The 21,419-nt window shown below is 38.3% G+C and overlaps 1 protein-coding gene across 2 annotated transcripts in view; it reads left to right on the top strand.

Annotated features, from left to right (window-relative positions):
- Positions 1-21,419, top strand: part of BCHE (butyrylcholinesterase) — a 48,531-nt gene that overhangs the window by 5,831 nt on the left and 21,281 nt on the right. The gene's annotated exons all lie outside the window — the stretch shown is intronic.

Consider the following 21,419-nt stretch of genomic DNA (forward strand, 5'->3'; position numbering starts at 1 on the left):
GTTGACTTAAGTATGACTCACCTTGAGATTGAAATTTACCACAAAACCCAAAGAACAAAATTTTATGTGCGGCACTAAGTGGGATTGGGGGAGGGAATCCAACCCCCTCAAGCTGTGTACCCAGCTTCTGTTCCAGCATATAGACTGGAATAGTGTCTATAACACCTATTGTCCCCATATGGTGGGGAAAGGTGTCTGTATTAGTGGATCTGCATAAGGCTTCTACAGTCGCCATAGAAATATTCTTTAGGTTTGAAGACATTTACACTAACGATAGCGATTAGTAGATCCGTACAGAGTTAGTCTTAATGTTATAACTCTAGTGCAGTGGTTTTCAAACTTGGATATGTATACCACTAGGGGTATGTGAGCTCTCATCAGGGGTATGCGAGAAAAATTCTGTAATGGCAGACAATGGATCACGTCATGCCTTACATACCTTTCTTTTTTTCTGTTTTCACAGGTATATTATGACCCTATCTCAGATGGGTATATATGGTAGACTACATTATTTGAAAGGGATATGCAACCTAAAAAGTTTGAAAACCATTGCTTTAGTGGTACGTTCAGAATTGACCTGCCTTCTGGTTACTTTATCCATATCTACTAAGGAAAAAAAACCCCATATTGTAAATAGAAAACTGTATCCATGGCAATGCACACTTCAGTATTTAACTTATCCGCACATTAAAAAGAAATAACTTTATCTATATTTTTTTATCCTCACAGTAACTGGCTTCTGGCATGGCTATTTCCTTAAACTCATTTATGCCCCCATACAAAACACACTGAGGTCAATAAAAAAATTCCCATTGACTTCAACTTTGGATCATGCCCTAACCATTTTTCATTCATAGATTCATAGCTTACAAGCCAGAGTAGACCACTGTTGTCATCTAGTCTGATCTCATACATAACAGATGCCATAGTACTTCCATGAATTAATTTCACTTTGAACTATACCATATAATTTAGAAAAATTATCCAATCTTGTTTTCAAATTGTCAGTGATGGAGAACCATCACAACCCTTGGTAAGTTGTTCCATTGGTAAATTAGTCTCACTTCTAAAAATGTCTGCCTTATTTTTAGTCTGAATTTGTCTAGTTTCAATTTCCAGCCATTGGGTCTTGTTTTACCTTTATCTATTAAATTGAAGAGCCTTTTACTATCTATTTCTGTTCTCCATTTAAATACCTATAGACTATGATCCCCTTAACCCCTTAACCTTCTCTTTGTTAAACTAAACAGGCTGTGCTCATGGAGTCTTTCACAATATAGCATATTTTCCCAATCCTTTAATCATGCTAATGACCCTTCTCTGAACTCTCTCCTACTTAGCAACATCCTTTGTGAATTGTTTATATAGTCAAGAATTACATTAGCTCTTTTGGCCATAACATCACATTGGGAGCTCATGTTTAGTTGATTATTCACCATGACCCCATGTCCTTTTCAGAGTCACTGCTTCCCAAGACAGACCTGCATTCTTTGTTCCAAGGTGTATGTATGACTTTACATTGAATCTGGGACCTTTCTTCATTATTTACCACTCCCCCAATCTTTGTCCTCTGCAAACTGTTAGGACCTTTCCTCTTTGGTCTTATTGCTTACTTAGAAACAAATTCATGTTCAGAAACTGTTGTCTCACATTTCTCACCCAAACTATTCTTTTGAGTCGATTATGTGTTTATAAGGTATTTAAGAGGGCAGTATTATTTCATGAATGATAAGAATGGTAAAAATTGATTTGGTGAACTGTATTTAATAGGCCTAGTTTTGTATTCATTTTACATTACATGTTGAGGGGAACTAACAGTTTGTTTAAATGCATCATTCCTTTAATAGATTTTCCGTTTAAGAGGTGTAATTATTTGGCTACATGGATGGAAAAAATAATTCATTTAGCCAGTCTATTCCTTTAGCAGGCTTGAGTGGGGGCTTTCTTGATGGTACTTGATGAGCATTATAAAAGGAATTAAGATACTACATATTTGCCATCTCTCTGAATTCTGGCATACACCGCAGATAAACTCTTCAAATGAATAGTATTTTAATCTAAGTTTTATATTACTGAAAAATTATTTTAATCTAAGAACTCTTTTCATTAGCATTGAGGCACTACGCATTTTAAGCAATAAAATGTGCTTGCATTGAGTAATTTTTTAACGTTGGGCTGCATTTTAGAAAAGGAATGCATTTGATGCTTTACTGTCATTTATGCATTAATTTTTTGCAATAAATTGCTGCTATGGAGCCTATACAGTGAGGTCAGCTAAAACTTGGTAATCCTTTCTGCTTAAGGGTTAAGGATGGATCCAATATCCATAGCACTCTGAAACCAGTGGAGATCAGACCTTTCAACAGGAATTAAGAAAATGCACTGAATTAGGGATCTCCACTAGATTCTACAGCTTTTACAAACCTATCCTGCAGGAAATTGCAGATAATGACAATGCTGTAGCCACCACAACTATATCTAAAAGTGTAGAAGTTTCAATTTAAATCGAAACATTTATTTGTTTTACAAATGAGCTTCTCTTTTCATAGAGATTTTGCAGAGCCATATTTAGATGTGTGCTTTTGGTATTAGCATAGTTTCAGAGGTATAATACATAGTTTCCTGTTTCTCAATATCTGCTTGGTAAGATGAAGTTACAGAGATAAGGGCACAGTGCAAGCTAAAATTAGGCAACTTAAGGTGTGTGTGTGCAAGTTTAAATTTGTGAAAGACTGTCAGCCAATAGTCTTGTCATCTAGTCTGATTATCATTTGGACTATAATTAGATTAGCTGGTAGATAGTATTTCAAGTGGTTTCCACAGCAAACAGAAAATACTCAGTATCTGCTTCTACCACAAGTAATGAAAACATGACTATTTATGGTAGATAATACATCTATGCAATTCTAATCCCCAGCAAAACAATCACATTGGTATGTTTTCTACTGAGTTAATCTGTTAGATGCCACTCACTTCATAAACAAACACATGGCTCTAACCAATGTACACTGCCCATAGTTTAGAATAAGTGGATCAAATTGATTCTAAAAATTATCAGGAGTAGAGTATGCCTCCCCTCTTCCTGACATGTCTGAACACACGCTACAGATTCATAAAAAATACAAATACTCCTTGCATTTGACATATTGTGCATAGTAAATTCTAGTGCAATAAAAGGGTAAGTATATAGGGGGCAAAAGTGCCTTTGCCATTGAGTACCAGAGGAGAAAACTGGGCCAAAAAGATGAAAATCAGAATGATTATACAGCACAGTTATTACTGCGGGCGTTTGACCTAATATTCTAATGTGCACTAATACCAAAGCACGAGGAAGGAAACAGAAGCCTGCATATGAAAAGAGATATTAAAAACTCAGCAAAAGCTGAAAGATTTTTTTTTTGTCTCAATGACTTTACACTTGGAGGTAATTTTGAGGTGGCTCAACTTACCTCAGAAAGGACAGAGTGCTTCATTTAGCCTTCAGTGCTGTGGCTTGTAACTGCATGTTCCTCATGGGTTCTCTTTGAGCTTGCAGTTTGGCCCTATATTTTTCATCCAGACATGAGTGCTGGGATTAAGGGTGTTCATTATGAAACAGGCAGGTTCAATGACCCTAAAGGAGCCGTCTTCCATTCTCAAGAAATACCTGATGTCATGTAAAACCAGAAAAAAAAAGTTATCAACAAAAGACAAATGATTCCTTCAAAACGTACCCTAGTGATATATAAATCCTTGATTCTTTTGTTTGCTAAATAAAATAGGGCTGTCAACTGGCCTGATGTTTTCCAAGACCAATGAATGTTTTACACAAGACAGTTGCTTCAATTTTCCAAGTCTGTAGGCACTTTTATCTGGCAACCTCACTAAAAATAAAGGTGTCAATCATGACTGGCCACTTTGCCAGGAGACACTCTCAGGGATTAGGATTTTCTGTTTTTTTTTAATCAGGATGCAGGAAACAGTACTCTTGTCGATGGTAAGACACTAAGAGCCAGAAACAAACCGGTTAGATAATTTTGGCCAAAATATTCAAAGTTGGATGTCTAAAGTTACACACCAAAATTCCTATTTAGGACCCTAAGGAAATGGCCTGATTTTAGGATGCAAATTATATGTTGAGGTACTGATCTTTAGGCACCCAGTTTTGCCTTTCATGCTTTTGAGTGGTACAGGATTGATTGCCCGGGAGACTGAACTCCTCTATTTATCCACAGATGCAATATGAGCAACTGTAGTGCAGACTTCTCTACACTGTATGCCAGTGTACCTCAACCCTGATCTGAAAGGACATCTCTAAGGGTGAGCAAGTAGTTCAGTCCATGGTCTCTCTTATGAGTCTGCCAAGAAGAGCAATAATTGGTGTCCAATAGGGTGAGCTCTTTATGAACTCTCCTCCATTGAAAATTGCATCAAGACCATAGATTTGCATAATTTTCAATAATTACCCAGGGATCTGTATTTTCCAGTGCTGCTTGACTCAAGGGAATAGAAATCTCATGCTATCAGCTGATTTACTTAGATTTCTTCCATTTTGGGACAAAATCTCCAGGGTATCTTGCAAGACTTCCAGGACTGCAAATGCAATCCAAACCTACACTCTGATTTGGCCTTCAGCCTGGTACTCAAATCTTAGCCTGAGCCTAATCCAGATCTAATCCAAATGCCTCCTCTTTAGCCCAATTTTGCTAAAAATAAGAGTTATTTTGAAAATATTTATTTGCTATCTTGCTAAAAATTCAGAATAAATCCATCTTTGAATAGATTCCATGTAATCTGAGTACATTTCTAAATTATCTCACATGATAATGAAAAAGATTTCTCACAACTTCTGATGTCTTCACTACGGTAGTTCAAACAGAAGCCACCATTCTTTACCTAAAAGAGTTAAGTCCAAAGTCTATCTTATAACAAAGTGGCCTCTTTGCTCTTGTGTTGGTAAAATAGGTATCATTTTATATTTTCTTTTTCCTACTACTCAGCCACATCAGTGGTGATTGTGTGAATAGTTCGAGAGCAGGATACAGTTTGAGATTAACCCTCTCATACTAGGATGATACTGAATTTTACTGATGAAAAGAATCTTTTGACAGCTGGATTTTTTTTTAATAGAACAATAGCTCTCTGTCATTTTGTTGATACAAATATTGTTCTGTTGTTGTGACCATTTCCCTAGAAATCTTTCCTAAGTGCTTTGCATGAAGATTAAGGGCAAAATTATGACTGCTTTTGTGCCGTATGCTAGGAGTAGGATGAGGGTTTAAAAGGTCTTTTCCTCCAACTGGAGAATCCAGGCAGTATACAATCCTGAGCAATAAGATCATGGAGCAGGCTAGTATGCAACACAGAGACCCCACCATCCTGGGTTGTGGCCAGTTGCATTAGCAACCTGGGCAAGATACCAACCAATTGCATACCTACTAACATCTGATCTCTGAGAGGAAAGTGCATGATACTTGTGGGGGAAAAAAACAGGGATAAGGAATGCTATTTTGTATAATCCATTCCCTCAGTACTCCCTGAATTATTCTACATGCTTCTGGTCTGTGCAAGCACATGACATCAGAGCACCTTTATCTGGCTGCTATGGCTCTCCAACCCATTGAGCACTCCAAAGCAAGAGGAGACCAGATAAATATCCTTGGAAAACACTGACTAGGGTATGAATTGGGCAAGGGTCCACAAGGAAATGTTGGTGATGAATAAAGATAACATGGTCTGATATACACTCTGTCTACAGGAGCCACATTCTAATATTCAGCATTTTTGTTTCCTTGGAAAACCCAGAGAGTTATTGGCCTTTATGATGTAACTCGAGTGCTTTTATCTTTCAATAACTATGTGCCTTTTATTGTATCTCTGATGTTTTTTCATCTGAAGTTTATTGACAGGTGAACAGTTGTATTTTCCAGCAACCTTTTTGCTTTCAAACTGAATTCTTTTTATTGAAGCAGAAAGTGCACATACTTAGGAGTGGCCTCTGTTGAACAATATGTCATCAGCACCAGGCTCACAACTAATGCTCTTTAAAGGGCAGAGAAAGGTAAATATTACTAAACTGTCAATAAGATTCCAGTGAATGGAAGTCAAAGCCCTACCTATTTTTTACTTACATTCACTGTCACCTGCAGCTTTTTGCTATTGCATTAGTCATTTCAGCTTTTAATAGGCTGAACTGGAGCATTGGGTCAGATTCTTCCATGTTTTTCAAATGCTGTAGTTCACTCAGAGCATTTCTAGTTTCATAAACTTAATTTTAGGGAATATCTTTCTCCACAACTTTGAGCAAGTAGGAGACAACATTGTTTTTGGTTTCCCTAAAAAAAAAGCCCACTCTCCTGGCTGGAGTAGAGAAAGAGCTTTTGTTTCTTCTTTGTAAAGAAATAAGAAAATAACTGGATTGGGGGAAGATGGTAGCTCCAGAACAAAATCATAATTCATTTATTTTTGTTTTAAATAATATTTCACTTATCCTGACTCAGTTGCTATTGTTTCTATTGTTACTTGGGACCATTTGCAGCTGGACCTAGTTCAGAGCAGCCCTAAGACCAGGGTCTGAACCAGGCCTCAGCCAGACTGAGACTTGAATGGGTACCCCTTTCAGGCCTGCACCTAGCAGAGCTCAGCAGAATGGATTCAGCCAAGTTGTGCTTGATGAAGACCCAATCAAGTCACCAGTGGAATAAGACTCCTTGAAAAAGATGGGATCTGGATATTAGGCTCTGTATATCTATCTATGTTCAGACATGAAGACATAGTCAATATGGATTGAGGTTTTTGGTGGCTTTATCTGGGAGTTTTCCCTGTATGTTTTATTTTAAGTGAGGTCCATGATGACAGACACATTTGTTATTCTCATTTTTCTTTGCCACTTTTGCTGCTCTTCAGAAAGCTTTTGGAAGCAAATGAGTGACACTAACTAGTACTATTAATCATAGTCAGCTGAATGTTCTGCTACCTTCTAGTAAGATGAGGCTTTATTTATCATGGAAAAAATATATGGCATCCCAAATCAGTTGTTGCTAGGTTATGTCTTTTGCATTCTTTTATTCATTATGTTTATTCAGTGTATTTTTCTAGACACGAGTGAAGGAAAATTGACAAGGAGACAGAAATCAGATGAGACAAAAGCTCAAGTAAGAAAGTAGTAGAACATATAAATATAATATTTTAACGCTTTGTGAAAAATGTCTCCTATAAAAAGAAACTTGCAAAATTTGTCTCACTGTTTTCACAAATGGTTAAACAAATCTTTTGAAGCTTTTTAAAAACAAAACAAAAAAAACAAGCCTTTGAAATATTCACTCCTATGTTTTAGGGGAACCTGTGTGGCTTTGATTGTTAAAGCTGTGAAGGATCTTACATGGTTATTATAGTCTTCCCCGATGTTCCTGTGGTGGACATATGACAAATGTCAGTGCTTTTCTTACCAATTTATCACACTATACTTACAGGGAGTAGTTTCATAACAGTGAGAACAAAAACAGAAGCCTCATCTTGAGTCTAGACAGCAGACTGAACTAAAGATCCAAGACTTAGTTGTGTAGAAAGTAACATATATCGTAGAAAACAGAAAATTTAGAAACTCAGTTTTTACCTTCCCAACACTCTGGACAAAGAGTAGGAAATTAGCTTGTGGAAACAAACTAAGCATGGGCCATAGATACTACTGCAATGAGGGCTACGTACATTCATAGAAAGATAGACGTATGAGCCACAAAACTCTGATTCAGATATGGATTTGCACAAAATTCAGGGGTTCATGGGCCCAGGATTCAAAGCATATTTAAACATAGCCCAGAGATTGTTGGACTGGAGCTTATGGTTTCAGCCCTTTTCAAAGAAGAAACCCATGCCTTGTCATGAAACCTTCACCTTCTGATCTAGAGACAAATGGCATGGTCCATATTGGCAGATCGAGCCCTCATGTAGCCTTTTTTCTGCCATATAGATGACAGAAAAATGTAGGTGAGATCAAGGAGTTTGAACCAAATGCAAAATATGGTAGGAAGACAATGGAGTAATTCACGTGTGTTTAGGGATATATGGGAAGACACATTGTTGGAGCCACGGAAGAGAAAGATGCCTTTATCAGGCGAGTAGGAAAGCTTCTTCTGGTGTATGGCTTCTGATGGCACAAAGAATTAATTAGATATTGGGTAAGTGATGCAGCCACTCCATCAGAGCAACAGCACCCGGAGACATAAATCACATCCATCCATCATCAAGATGATAAAGAGAGCAGTCCATAACCAAATGGCATACTGTTTGTTCTTGAGCTCCACAGAGGCAGAACAGGGAGATGAAGAAGCTGCAATGGTAAAGATGTAAGTTAAACCACCCATGACCAGAACGAATCCTGTTTTAATGAAGAAGGATCTTTTGGTTCATATGGTTGCTCTGAAGCAGTCCCAAATGGCATGCCAAAAGTTCCATCTCTTCCATTTCTTCAATTTGGCCACTGCAATCTTTAGCCCTGCTATCACCATTAAAATAGGACATTGCTGAGAGTGTGGGAGGTTAACAAATGTATGCTGAGAGATGGAAAATGGAGTGTCAACAGTGGTGAAGACAAGATCTGGCAATAACTCAGTACCCCAGCGGGATGACTGAAAGTATAAGAATGCTTGAGGTCATAAAGGCAGAATGGATTGGCAGCACTTGTCCAGTCAAGAAGTGTTTTGCCACCAGGAGAGTCAGTGGCATGATCAACGTTTATGTGAGAGGTACTGAACTCTCCTCACACTACTGCAGGAAGGGAAGCAAGGAGGCTGGAAAGGACGTGGCCACAATAATTAAGACAAAAGATGACTAAGGTATGGGCAAGACTTTTAGCAATGGGTAAAGTTGTTCAAAACTAGGAAATTTCCTTTCCTCAATTTCCTCAAAGTCTGACATTTCAAAATTAAGTTTTCATTCCAAATTGGAAAGAAAACAAAAAAATTAAAAATTTCCCATGAAATGAAATTTCCAAACTAATTTTGCTTCAGGTCTGTAGAAGTGTTCTGAGTTTGACTATTTTATATTATTATTTATAATATAATATAAAGTAACATTTTGAAATGAAAAACTTGAAATGTTTCATTTCAACCTTATCAAAAAAGCTTAATTTCAATGTGTTTTTAAAGGAAATTTCACTAAAATTGACACATTTCCTTGGAAATTTTCAGTTTCAACTAAGAGAATTTTCTATCAGAAAAACATTCCATTAGGAAAAAATTTCACCCACTCTGTTAATGGGAAGAGAGACAAAAAGATAGACTGTGACAAGATTATACAAGAAGAAATATTAGATACATATCTATATCTATATATAAATTGTGGGAGCAGAAGGAGAGTGAGAGTTAAAAAGATGAGACTCTATAAGTTTGGTAGATGCACAGCTGTCCATCTGGGTTGAGAAAAGAGGAAATGAAGAAGAGTTAGAAGGAAAGACAAGGACATACAGAAGGAGCTATCTGACAGACTGCAGGTGTGAGATTGGACAGAAATGGAAAGCAATATTTCAACCATCTTCATAATATGGTTGAAACTCTTGGTGTCAATGAGATGATCTAAAGAGAGATTGTTCAGCAAGGAGGAGACAGAAGAAAGAACCCTGTGGGATACCAAGAGACAGAGAGGATGAGAAGACACATTAAGTCATAAAGGAAGGACAAGAACTAGGATAGCACAGTATCACCAAAGTGTAAGGGAAAAGGAGCTGGAAGAGGAGAGTGATCAGTGGTGTTGCAAGCAGCAGATAGATTAAAGATAATAAGGACACAGAATCACCCCTATCATTTAGCTAGTGCAAGACACTAGTCATCTTAGTCAGGTGGCTTTGGTCTAGTCAAGAGGGCAGAAGCCAGATTGGAAGGGAACATGATTTAGGGGAGAGGAATCCCTGGCAATGTGAGGCATAGTGGAGCCATTTTATAATTCCAGAAAGAGAATGGGAGGAGGAAGCCCTTATAAATATGTTTATTAGGTACTGAAGCACAAAGAGGAAAATCTAATTTATTCCTACCCTTTCCTCTCCATATCCTAGGGTGACCAGATGACCCGATTTTATAGAGATAGTCCAATTTTGGGGTCTTTTTCTTATATAGACTCCTATTACCCCCCACCCCCATCCCGATCTTTAACATTTGCTGTCTGATCACCCTACCACATCCTTGCTATGGAACATCCATAATACAGTCTCTTTTTCCATGTGACCCATTTTAGAGCCACGAACAAATCTGTGGAAATCATGCTTTCTTCACAGATAGTTCATAAACAAAACTATGGACTACGCCTAACAAATAACATTGTTTATTATAAACAGTTGGTTCCACTTTATTCAGGAGTCTTTTAAATGACTCAGCATCATTCAACATCAGTACTGATGTCCACACATATTGTTATATTAAAAAGCAGTAATGGGAACCACTGTTTACCTATTTGGTACGTTCGGCTCTAGTACATCATGCATGAAGCCAATAACTGGAGACACACGTTTGGCAGTCATCTGAGGTTCTGGCTTGCAAACTGACAAGCTGTCATAGAATTTCAAAACTGAAAACAGGAATATTTGGTTTAGTCATTTTATTTCAAATGGGGCAGGGTTACAAAATGTTTAGACTAGCTTAATATCATCTCCAACATAAATAAAAGGTACACATTTTTTCCCATATGTACAGAAAATCAGACTCAGAAAATAGAAGTTTGTTCTTGACAAGAGATGGGTCAAATCACTGCTGAAAAAGTTTGCACACTTCCAAATGGCAAATCAGAGCTTCATTTAAAAACTGTGTAAACATCATAGTGAACAATCAAATGAAGTAACAGACTAGCAACTAAAAATACAATATAACGATTTGTCTTGAATTGTGCCACTCAGTGCTGTGTATATGATGGTCCCATCTAACAAAATGTACAACCCATTGCAGTAAGTAAAGAGTCTCTCCCTAATGAAGACAGGCCAAAGATGGTCTTGTGATTAAAGCATTGGACTGAGACTCAGGAGATGTAGGTTGCATTCTTGATTATGCTGTGGGATCTTTGTGTGACCTTGTGCACATCACTTTGTCTCTCTGTGCCTCTGTTCCCCATCTCTAAGATTATAAAAAATAGTAAAAAGAAAAGGAGTACTTGTGGCACCTTAGAGACTAACCAATTTATTTGAGCATAAGCTTTCGTGAGCTACATTTCGTGAGCTACATTTCCTGAGCTTATGCTCAAATAAATTGGTTAGTCTCTAAGGTGCCACAAGTACTCCTTTTCTTTTTGCGAATATAGACTAACACGGCTGTTACTCTGAAACCTGTCATAAAAAATAGTGTTTGTCAGGTGTTCAGATACCAAAATGAGGGGAGCTATATAAAACTTACAGGTAGATAGTAGATAGTAAATATGCTGAACCACTTTGGAAGACATCAGGATTCATCACAACTAATCTTGCCTATGTGGAAAAAGTATAGACCCATGAAAAGTCAAAGGGGGAATCAAGTTGGTGGGAGTGACTGCCCCACTTGCCCCAAAGTAAAGGACGCCCCGGGGCAGAGGGACACACTTTTTCACATGATTGACTTCTCTTTGCATTTGTGAAGGATGGGAATTGCATAAATATATATTTATGTATATGTGCAAATTGTGACCACGTTAAGATCTGTGCATGTCTAAGATGGTGCACACTTAAGTTTTTCACATACACTTTTGGAGATGTACCAGGGAGCGGAAAGCATGGGTCCAACATTAGTACTTAGTTTCATTAGACCATAACTTTCTACAACAGCATTTTTAGAGAAGAACCAAATTGTGTTGCTCTTTAGTGTGAACATCTACCTGTAATCAGTGTTAATCAAGGGTAAAATCCTAATTTTATAGACCCTGGTCTTCTGCCATAGACACAGCTTAAGTTCAAAAATGTTCTGCTTTCCATTTTTGTATGACTGGACAATGCCATGTGAGTTTAGCTCATAAGAGACTGAAACTGCAGAGGAAATTTTTTGCAAACCATTATTTTTCTGGATAATCCTAGCATTTTTAACTGAAATCCTGATGAGAAACATGAGGAACAGAAACCTGCACATTTCAATTCACTCACAAACACAAAAGAATGGTTTCCATGGAGAGTAATCTGTGTCAGAGAAGTGGCAATGAGGAATGATAGAGAGATAGCTATGAATCTAAGGCCAAATTGTCACAGGGGCCTCAATCTGGTGTCTAATTCTGTGCCTGCAGTTTTGTTCCCATCAGCCACAGGTGCAGTCAATTAAGGGTGAAAATGGTAGCAGTTAGCAATCTAGCTGCATGATTTGTGGGAGCAGTTGTTTTTTGGGCTCACAAATCTGGAAGTTTGATGTCTAAATTCAGTCATTTCATGCTCACAGTTGATTGAACTCACAAAACTGTATTTTAGCGTAGGCATAAAATTAGAAGCTGTTAGTCTTCTCTCCCAGATGCTTCAGCCCTCATGTTTGTTCAGCATTTGCCCCTAGGAGAAAGCCTGAACCATTTAAAGACTGTCTATGGTTACACCACAGCAGTTCAAAATTCCAAGGTCTGTTGTCTCCAGTTTACAACAAAGAGATCCTTTTGGGGCTGAGGCTGCGAGACAAATACTCTGATCGTTGTCTCGATTACCAGAGTCTAACAAATCTCTCTGTGATGGATCTGATTTGGTAAGGTGGCAGCCTAAGGATGAACTTCCTGGAATCCCAGTACTTCAAAGGTTATTGTGGATATAACATGATATTTCTACAAGGCCAAAACATGATAGAAAACATTAGAACATTACATGGATTATACAGAAATTAATAGATTCATAGCATATCATTTCTGCTGTCATTACAAAAGAAAGCTAAAGATCTATACAGATGATAACAACCCATTCTTTTCTAAGCTCTCATAGCATCTGGACTGTGGGAAAAGGAAACCATCACTTCATGTCACATTCCCTCTGTTAGTCCTCACAAACTTGCCCCTCCCCCCTTGCTTTCTCTGGTAAGATTTCCCTTCAGCTTTTCAAATCTAATGTATTTTATGGTGCCAGATGTAATTTAAATTCCTAAGGGGATGTTTGTATTCTGCCTTCTTGTGGACATCTTACTTCATTGCTCCACAATGGGTTTAGCCTTGAGATCATGAAAGACTTAGATATCACTTTACTCCGGTTGAAGTGGCTTGTTCCAGCATTTTACTCAGCTCTGCTTTCCTGGGCTATGAGTACACAAGCATTTTTTCTTGAAATTTCCCATTGTCGCATTACCACCAGTGCAACTCCATATGTGGGAGTAAAGGTAGAAGTTCTAGGGTAAACCTGCCACTGGTCATCCTGCATATCTAACCCTGCTCAGAGTAGGTCTAGATAAGACAGCATTTAGACACTGGTGGGCCACACTCACACTCCCACTATTCCTAGCACTGGTGGAACTTCAAAAGTGGTAAATGTCAAGAAAAATGCTCGTGTAGACAAGGCCACAGGGGACCAACAAATTTCAGCCATTTTACTCAGTTGTGAATGGAGTATCCAGTCGAGGAAGAAATAATAATTAGGGTATTAGTATAAAACCAAATATCAGATATCACATCCTGCCATATTTGCTGCACAGAGGCTGTTTTTGAAAGTTTGATCCTTGGAGATCAGGAAAGCACTGAAACCATTTATCTGACAGTCTGTGAGTGACTGGGAGTGTACTCCACTAATGGTGGAGAAGCAGAGAGCCAAATACAGTAATTATATGCATATGAGTACCGTATTACTCTTCTCTCACATTCCAATGGCACCAATACATTTTACCAAAGCCACTGGGGATTTAAAAGACTCTTAGTACTTCTACAGTAGTTAACACTTTTTTCTCCCCCTTTGACCGCTACAAAGTAATCCTGATTTATAGTTTAATCTTATTTCTAATGGCAACTAAGAGTGTGAAGAGTAAGTTTGAAAGGTAGTCCTTGAAAGCTTTAATTGGCACCACATTGAAAGAGCTTTCAGGTCGACAAACCACAAAGGCTCATTGATGGCCACACATTTCATAAATGTGACTAGAGCATACAGCATACATATATGCATACAGCAAGTGGAGACTAGACCCACAAAGAAGTTGTTATGCCAGTACTGTAAATTCTATCTGCAAGTGAAGAAGAGAGTTTTCTATACAGCTCTATACATTTATGCATTAAGGGCCTGCTCCAAAACACAATGAAGTTAAGGGCAGTCTGATTGAGATCAGCTTCTAAGATACTCCTTGACTTTATCGGGAATTGGATCAGGCCTCAAATGCCATCTCAAACAACAGTATGAGCTCCATTTAGATTAAGACGGAGGAAGACAATACAGAATGAAAAATTGTCTGCTTCTTTATTTGCAGATATTCACAAATACAGTCTGAGATACACATGTGATTATTTTTATATGTGTTAGACAGCCTGTGTTAACTGTCCTTTACATTGGAGCACCTCAGCATAACTGTGAATTAATAACAGTGTCTGTTAAAAGAGCGGTGAGCGAACCTCAAAATGTTTGGAAATTCAATTTGCATAAATACCCCAAAGTTCAAATGTTTACTTAAAGCTGACCTAAACTGAAGTTGTCTCTCCCCACACCCTCAAATGTCCCATCTATTTTTTTAAATTATTATTATTTCATTCATTCCTGCCAATCTTGCTTTTCCTTACTTCTCCACAATGCTAGGCCTTTCTTATCCAAGACACTCCAAAGTGACCCTGAGTTAGGGGCCTGTGGTAAGGGGTTGCACAGAGGCATTGGGAGGTATGAGAATGTGTTAGGAGGTCATGAAGAGAAAGGTTCTGCCAGCTGAGAACTAAGAGGGCCTGGAGCATATTGGGAGGAAGGACTCTTTTTCATAGGGTGACCAGACAGCAAGTGTGAAAAATTGGGACAGGGGTTGGGGGGTGTGATAAGAGCCTATATAAGACAAAGCCCCAAATATCGTGACTGTCCCTATAAAATCAGGACATCTGGTCACTCTACTTTTTCTAAACCAGTACAAACCTTAAAAAAAAAAAAAAAAGCAGAGTTTGGTTTAATTCAAAATAACCCCTGAGATTCAAGGTGTTTAAGTGATTAATTGTCCATTAAGGGGGTTTTGCACTTGGCAGCACACGCTGACTTCCCTATATATTATTTATTTGTTTTAGTCCCAATATTTTGAAGACCAGTCTTGAGGACATTTAATGTGTGAGAAAATTTGACAAATGAGGCCCACGCAATTCACCCACAAGAACCATCTCAACTTTTGTGGCTTGTTGCACTTCTTAAGTCTTTTCTAGAGTAGAACAGAATCAGACAAAAACAGAAGGAGCAGAATGTTACTTCTGTGGAATGCTGCATACCACAATAATTTATGGCTTCAGATGTTTGTACACACCACTGTTGTCATCAAGTAAGAATCTGGAAGGAATATCCTGAGCCTTATTTAGCATGTATAAGTGATAGAAAGCCTAGCTGTCAGGTCCTTCTCCAGTTTCTGGGAGTTAAAATGAGAGCCAGTTGGATCACACAGATTTCTCCAGGGATCAGCAGAAGAAATAATGTTTGCTTTTGATATTCCTCTTTCAGTTATACTGCAGTTTTCTTACGACAGGGCAATGGAGCCACTTCCTGGTCATTAGATTACAATCTCTATTTTGTTTGGGGATGGGGGAGGGGAGAAGACTGAGTACAGCAATAAAAGCCAAACTTTCCATAAATACCTTTTTAATATAGAAAGTAACCGAGAGCCTCATTCTGCAATCCTTACTCAAGTTAAATAGTATTCACATGTTTTTTCTACTCAGTTCAATGTGAATACTCACCTATGTCAGACTCAATGTAAAGGTTGCAGAATCAAGACCTAAGAGGGTTGGTGGTTTTGTGTCATCTTCTGCTTAAGGAACAATGCAGAATTTCAGAAATCCCTTCTTACAAAGATCAAATTAAATTAGATTCAACAAGTACATTAATACCTTTAAAAACTGCCTGCATTATACATGTATAGGAACCTGGGGTCAGATTGTGGCTTGTTGTTTGAAAGGTGGCTGAGGTGGGAAAGAGTGCAAGGGAACTGGATTTTTAAGAATAATATTACTGCATCTTTTCCCATCCACACTAAATATTCCACATGGTGATGATGACACCAATGTAGTTACCACTTTTCAAATGGGTACTTACTTTAGTCTCGCTATTGTAAATGGCACCACACATAATCTTTGGATAAGAGACAGAATAGTGAAATACTTCTGTTATCACAGTAGCAGCCATGTTAGTCTGTATTCGCAAAAAGAAAAGGAGGACTTGTGGCACCTTAGAGACTAACCAATTTATTTGAGCATAAGCTTTCATGAGCTACAGCTTCACTTCATCGTGTCTTTTATTTTAGCCTTGTGAGAATCAAAGCCCCAAAGAGACCATTTTTGAATAAAATTTTAAATATGATGCATTTTCACAGGGAGTCCATCAGATCATTTGGTTAGCTGATGTGGAGGAATATTCTGAAGAAGTGTGTTAATTCTAAAAATCTGGAGAATACACTCATTATGCCAACTCACTGGTAGCCCCAGTTGGTAATGATATTGACATTAAAGGTAGTCTATGTATTTGTGAAGTGATAGTGTGTCACATTACCATTTTATTCATTCAGGAGTGGTGCTTCCCACAGTCTTGTTATTCTAAATGGCACATTCACAAACTTTGGATAATAGACCGAGTAGCAAAATGCTTCTGTCATCTTGTCTTTTCTCTCAGAGTTACTGAAAAAACAGCGAAATGGAAGAGGGCATTTTAGTATAAAATATTTTGGCACAGTAGAAAGTATTTACCCAGTGAGTCCATCAGATCATTTTATTAGAAGGTAAATGATTAGTTGACTTGGGAAAATGTGCTGAATAGCTGTCTGAATTTAAAAAATCTGGAGAGTCAACTCATTATACTGAATCACACATAGGTGGCCCCAATTGGTAGTGATATTGGCATCAAATGTAATCTATTTATTCATGCAGTGAAAGCCTTTCACATTTGTGCAGACCCCTCTTCTTGAATGAAAAGTTTACACAATAATTAGAGCTTCTGGGGATATTTTGTGTTTATTTTTCCAAGCATTTGAAGTATTCTTCAGCATCTGTCTATGCTGCCATGAAGCAGAGTTTCCAGAACTATTTTTTTCTGACACTGAATAGTATTGCTCCTCAAGCTGAGAGGGTTTGAGCTATCAAATTTGTGGTACTCCCCAGTGCCTACTTGACAAGAAATAGTGTGAACCTGATATCTGGGTTTGAGGAAAACAGAAGATAGGCCAAATTGTTTCAGCAGGGTTTGGGGAGATTGAACCAAGGTTTAACACCAAATCTGCAACTCCTTTCAATAAGATCCAGCAGGTGAATATCCATTTAGCTCCCAGTGTCATCCTCCAGTCTAAGAAAAAACCCTTGTAAGTGTTATACCATATGCATGCCGCAAATGTGAGCTGTCACAGGTTTGTAGTCTCTCTGGGAATCAAACCACAGCCCTGAATTGTTATTAGCCTAGCAGTTGTTATGTTGTGACTAGAAAGTGAAAATAGGTATAAATATCATGCATCATGGCCTTTAGAAATTATGTGAGACATCTGGATACATGTGCCTGACTAATGCAACAAATACTTCCTGCCACTCTCTGAAATGATCTAGTGCGCCACACAGCTAGTTACATTTTGAAGGGCTGGAACACCATAAACATGCCTGGTGCTCCTCTTCAGCTCTCCAGCTAATTAAGAGTGCCCTTCTGTCCAAATAGAAGAGAGAGAGAACAGCAAAACCACCTCTTCCAGACCATAAAATGTACTGTTCATCCATCTTGCCCAAAAGCCTAGTCAAGATATTAAAGATATTTTATTTGGCTAGTTTGCTCAACTCTCAGCATGGTTAACTCTCAGCAATGCAACTTAATCATTAGCATACTGAGTGTTAAGAGGTATCGCTGGGGGTCCCAATCCCAAGGTCCTTAATTCCTTCCTCAAACTGCACGACTCTCATCGAGTAGTCTCTGACTACACTGAAATTAATTGAACTACTCCCCCAGAATGACCGGTTGTTAAAGTCTGGCTCTTTGTGTCTGTTTATTTCTAAAGAGTCAGAGTCTGCTGTCCTTACTCTCACTAAGTAATTCACTATTCTATTAATATTCCCACTGAAATCAGTAGGCTAGATTGGCTGAGCAGGGGTGAAAGATCCCTCATCCTTTTGCTCATCCTACCTGCATCTTGTCTGAAGGGCAGTCCCTCTTTCTGAAATGGTGGGATGGAAGAGAGTGGGACCTTACTTGAGATGGGAAATAAGCTATATTAATTCAAGAGCCACACAATCACTTTTGTGACACTGAGTCAGTTTCTTCCCACAACTTGCCCCTGGGGTGAAGTATTTGTTTATCAACCCTTACTCACTGCTGAACCTAAACAGAGCAAACCTTACTATTGCTCCTAGCTACTTTCATAGTTCTTACAGCCTTTGTAAAATCAACTATAGGGAATGTAAGAGACAGAAGTCATTCTTGCTTCCCATTGTCATGATACCATACAGCAGAATAGGACCCACTGAACAACAGCCTGGTGTTGAGTAAATCATGAAAACTAGACATAAAATAGAAATTCACACTCACCTTCTCCTCCCTTAAAGAAACTGTTTAAAGATTGGGGTCAAATTGGAACCTAGTGCTAGCATGGTCACTGTTATTATTATTATAGCACCACAGAAGCCTTGAATAATTACCCACCCAGTTTCATAGAATGGTAAGAAATGTGACAGTGACTGATTCAGGGCATAGATGAAGAGATAAGGAATTGGGCAGTGTTTCAGCATATGAGCCTATTAAAAGAGAAATGCTTGTATATTCTGCCCATGTTCAGCATATGAAGGGAAAAGTTTCTCCTTACTATTTTATTCCATACACATGTAAACACATACACAAATCCAAATAGCTGTGTGTATAAGCTATGAAAATGTATTTTACTATGTGCTACTACCAGTGCTGAAAGCATATGAGTAAAAAGCTTCCATATGAGGAGAGATTAATAAGAATGGGACTTACCAGCTTGGGAAAGAGATGATTAAGGGGAGGATATGATAGAGGTCTATAAAATTATGACTGGTGTGGAGAAAAGTAAATAATGAAGTGTTATTTACTCCTTTTCATAACACAAGAACTAGGGGTCACCAAATAAAATTAATAGGCATTGGGTTTACAACAAACAAAAGGAAGTATTTATTCATGCAATACACAGTTAACCTGTGGAACTTTCTGCAAGAGGATGTTGTGAAGGCCAAGACAGCAACAGGGTTCAAAAAAGAACTAGATAAGTTCTTGGAGGATAGGTCCATCGATGGCTATTAGCCAGGATGGGCAGGGATGCAAAACCATGCTCTGAAGAGTCCCGAGCCTCTGTTTGCCAGAAGCTGGCAATGGGCCCCAGGGGTAGATCACTTGATGATTACCTGTTCTGTTCATTTCCTCTGAGGCACCTGGCATTGGTCACTGTCAGAAGACAGGATGCTGGGGTAGATGGACCATTGGTCTGACCCAGTATGGCTGTTCTTATGTTCTTAAGTTAAAGGATAACTAAACACTTCTAAGCCATTTTCAGCTGTATCTTCCCCTGAGAAATTTGTAGAATTGAGCATAGAAAACTTTCCTCTCGAGCATTTCAGCATCCAACAGCACATTTGTGTTGGGGATTGGTAAAGGGGCAAAGCAGAAAGCCAACTGAAGCTCTTTCACTGAAATTAAGTGCACTAATTTACAGGTCTTGGAGAATTCATTTCTTGAATGCTAGTAAAAAAATGTAATGAGTTGTTGCAAAATGATGACCAAACCCTATTCATCACATCTTAGATTAAGCTGTATCTAATTGTGTGTGCGATTGATAAATCATCCATAAAAGTAATGCTGAGGAGATACCAATAAAAATGTAATGAATGCTTATATTGTGTTCTCAAATAGTATCAGTCATATTACTGAGAAAAATAAGGTAATGGAAATATATTTATTATGATTAATAAAGCTCTGTGTACAAGGATGTCACAATTTCCATTTTAACTAAGTTAATTTTGTTCTACTAAAGAAGTTGTTAATATTAAAACTGGTTGGGAATTTTTGCGAAAACTTTTTTTTTTAATGCTGATTCATCACAACCAAAACTTTTTGCAGAAACCTGGATGTTTTGGTGCAACTTTTATTGGGAAGGTTTCTCAAGTCCAGGATGGAATATCTGATCAAAATCACAGAGAGAGAGTGTGGTTAGAGCTCTCCCTTGAGATGTGGGAGATTTAGATTCAAGTTCCTGCCCTGAATCAGGAAGACCAGGAACTTAAACCTTGACCTCCCACATCCCATGCATTGGCCTAACCGTGGGGTATTGGCTATTCTGGGGTATAGTTCTTCCTCTCCAAAAATTCTGAAAGGTGTCCTGTTTGGTTTTAAGTAGAATGAAAACCAATTCTGAAACCTCAAAATTTGTTGCAAAAAGGAATTCTTTGGCTAGGACTACTATATATGAGCATGGAATATACAGAAATTATCAATGAACAACCCCTGTTAAAATTGTATAGATTTCTAAAAGTTCCCTCTGTAAGCCAAATCTGCCATGTTTTATGATGCATGAACTCTGAGGGGCAAATTTTGCTACCAGTTAATGGATAAATAATGTCCAAAGGGCCAGATTCTGATCTCAGTTACACTGATGTAATTCTAGTCTAGCTCCTGTGACTTCAATGTAGCTATTCTGCTATTACTCCAGTGAGACTGAGATTAAAATCAAGCCCACAGACTTCAGTGGGAGCATGTATATGTTCAAAGATCGAATAGGGCCTGTATGTGTACCCTGTATATGAAGTATGGAAATGTGACTTTAATACAATCTAGCTTTGCCCTGTTGTTCGCATACATTGTGTGAGGTGGATACAACATGTTGATGAGATTTTGGCTCTATTTTTGTCTGAAACTGATCCTACTAAGTTGGATGGGATACCTGAATTACTTGGCTCCAGTCATGCAACTCAAGATGGAGATCAAATCAGGGGAACAGTTTCCCTGTCATCAATGTAGTGTTGTGGAGACCAGGAAATAAGTTTGGCTGCCTCATGTTTTTTAAGGACTTATCATCATGAAACATATGAGTGCCTATGAATGACAGGATGCTGTGCCACAGTCAGAATCCAGAGAAGCTCTGCATGGTTTCAGGGCATTTTCTTAGACAAAAAGATGTAATGGAAAATAGAATATCAGGGTTGGAAGCATCTAGTCCAACCCCCTGCTCAAAGTAGGACCAAGCCCCAACTTTTGCCCCAGATTCCTAAATGGCCCCTTCAGGGATTGAATTCATAACCCTGGATTTAGCAGGCCAATGCTCAAACCACTGAGCTATCCCTCCCCCAAGTCATAGAAAATGTAGGGCTGGAAGGGACCTCAAGAAAACATTTAGTCATTC

Source organism: Natator depressus, chromosome 9 (assembly GCF_965152275.1).
Source record: "Natator depressus isolate rNatDep1 chromosome 9, rNatDep2.hap1, whole genome shotgun sequence".
Taxonomy (NCBI): Eukaryota; Metazoa; Chordata; order Testudines; family Cheloniidae; genus Natator; species Natator depressus.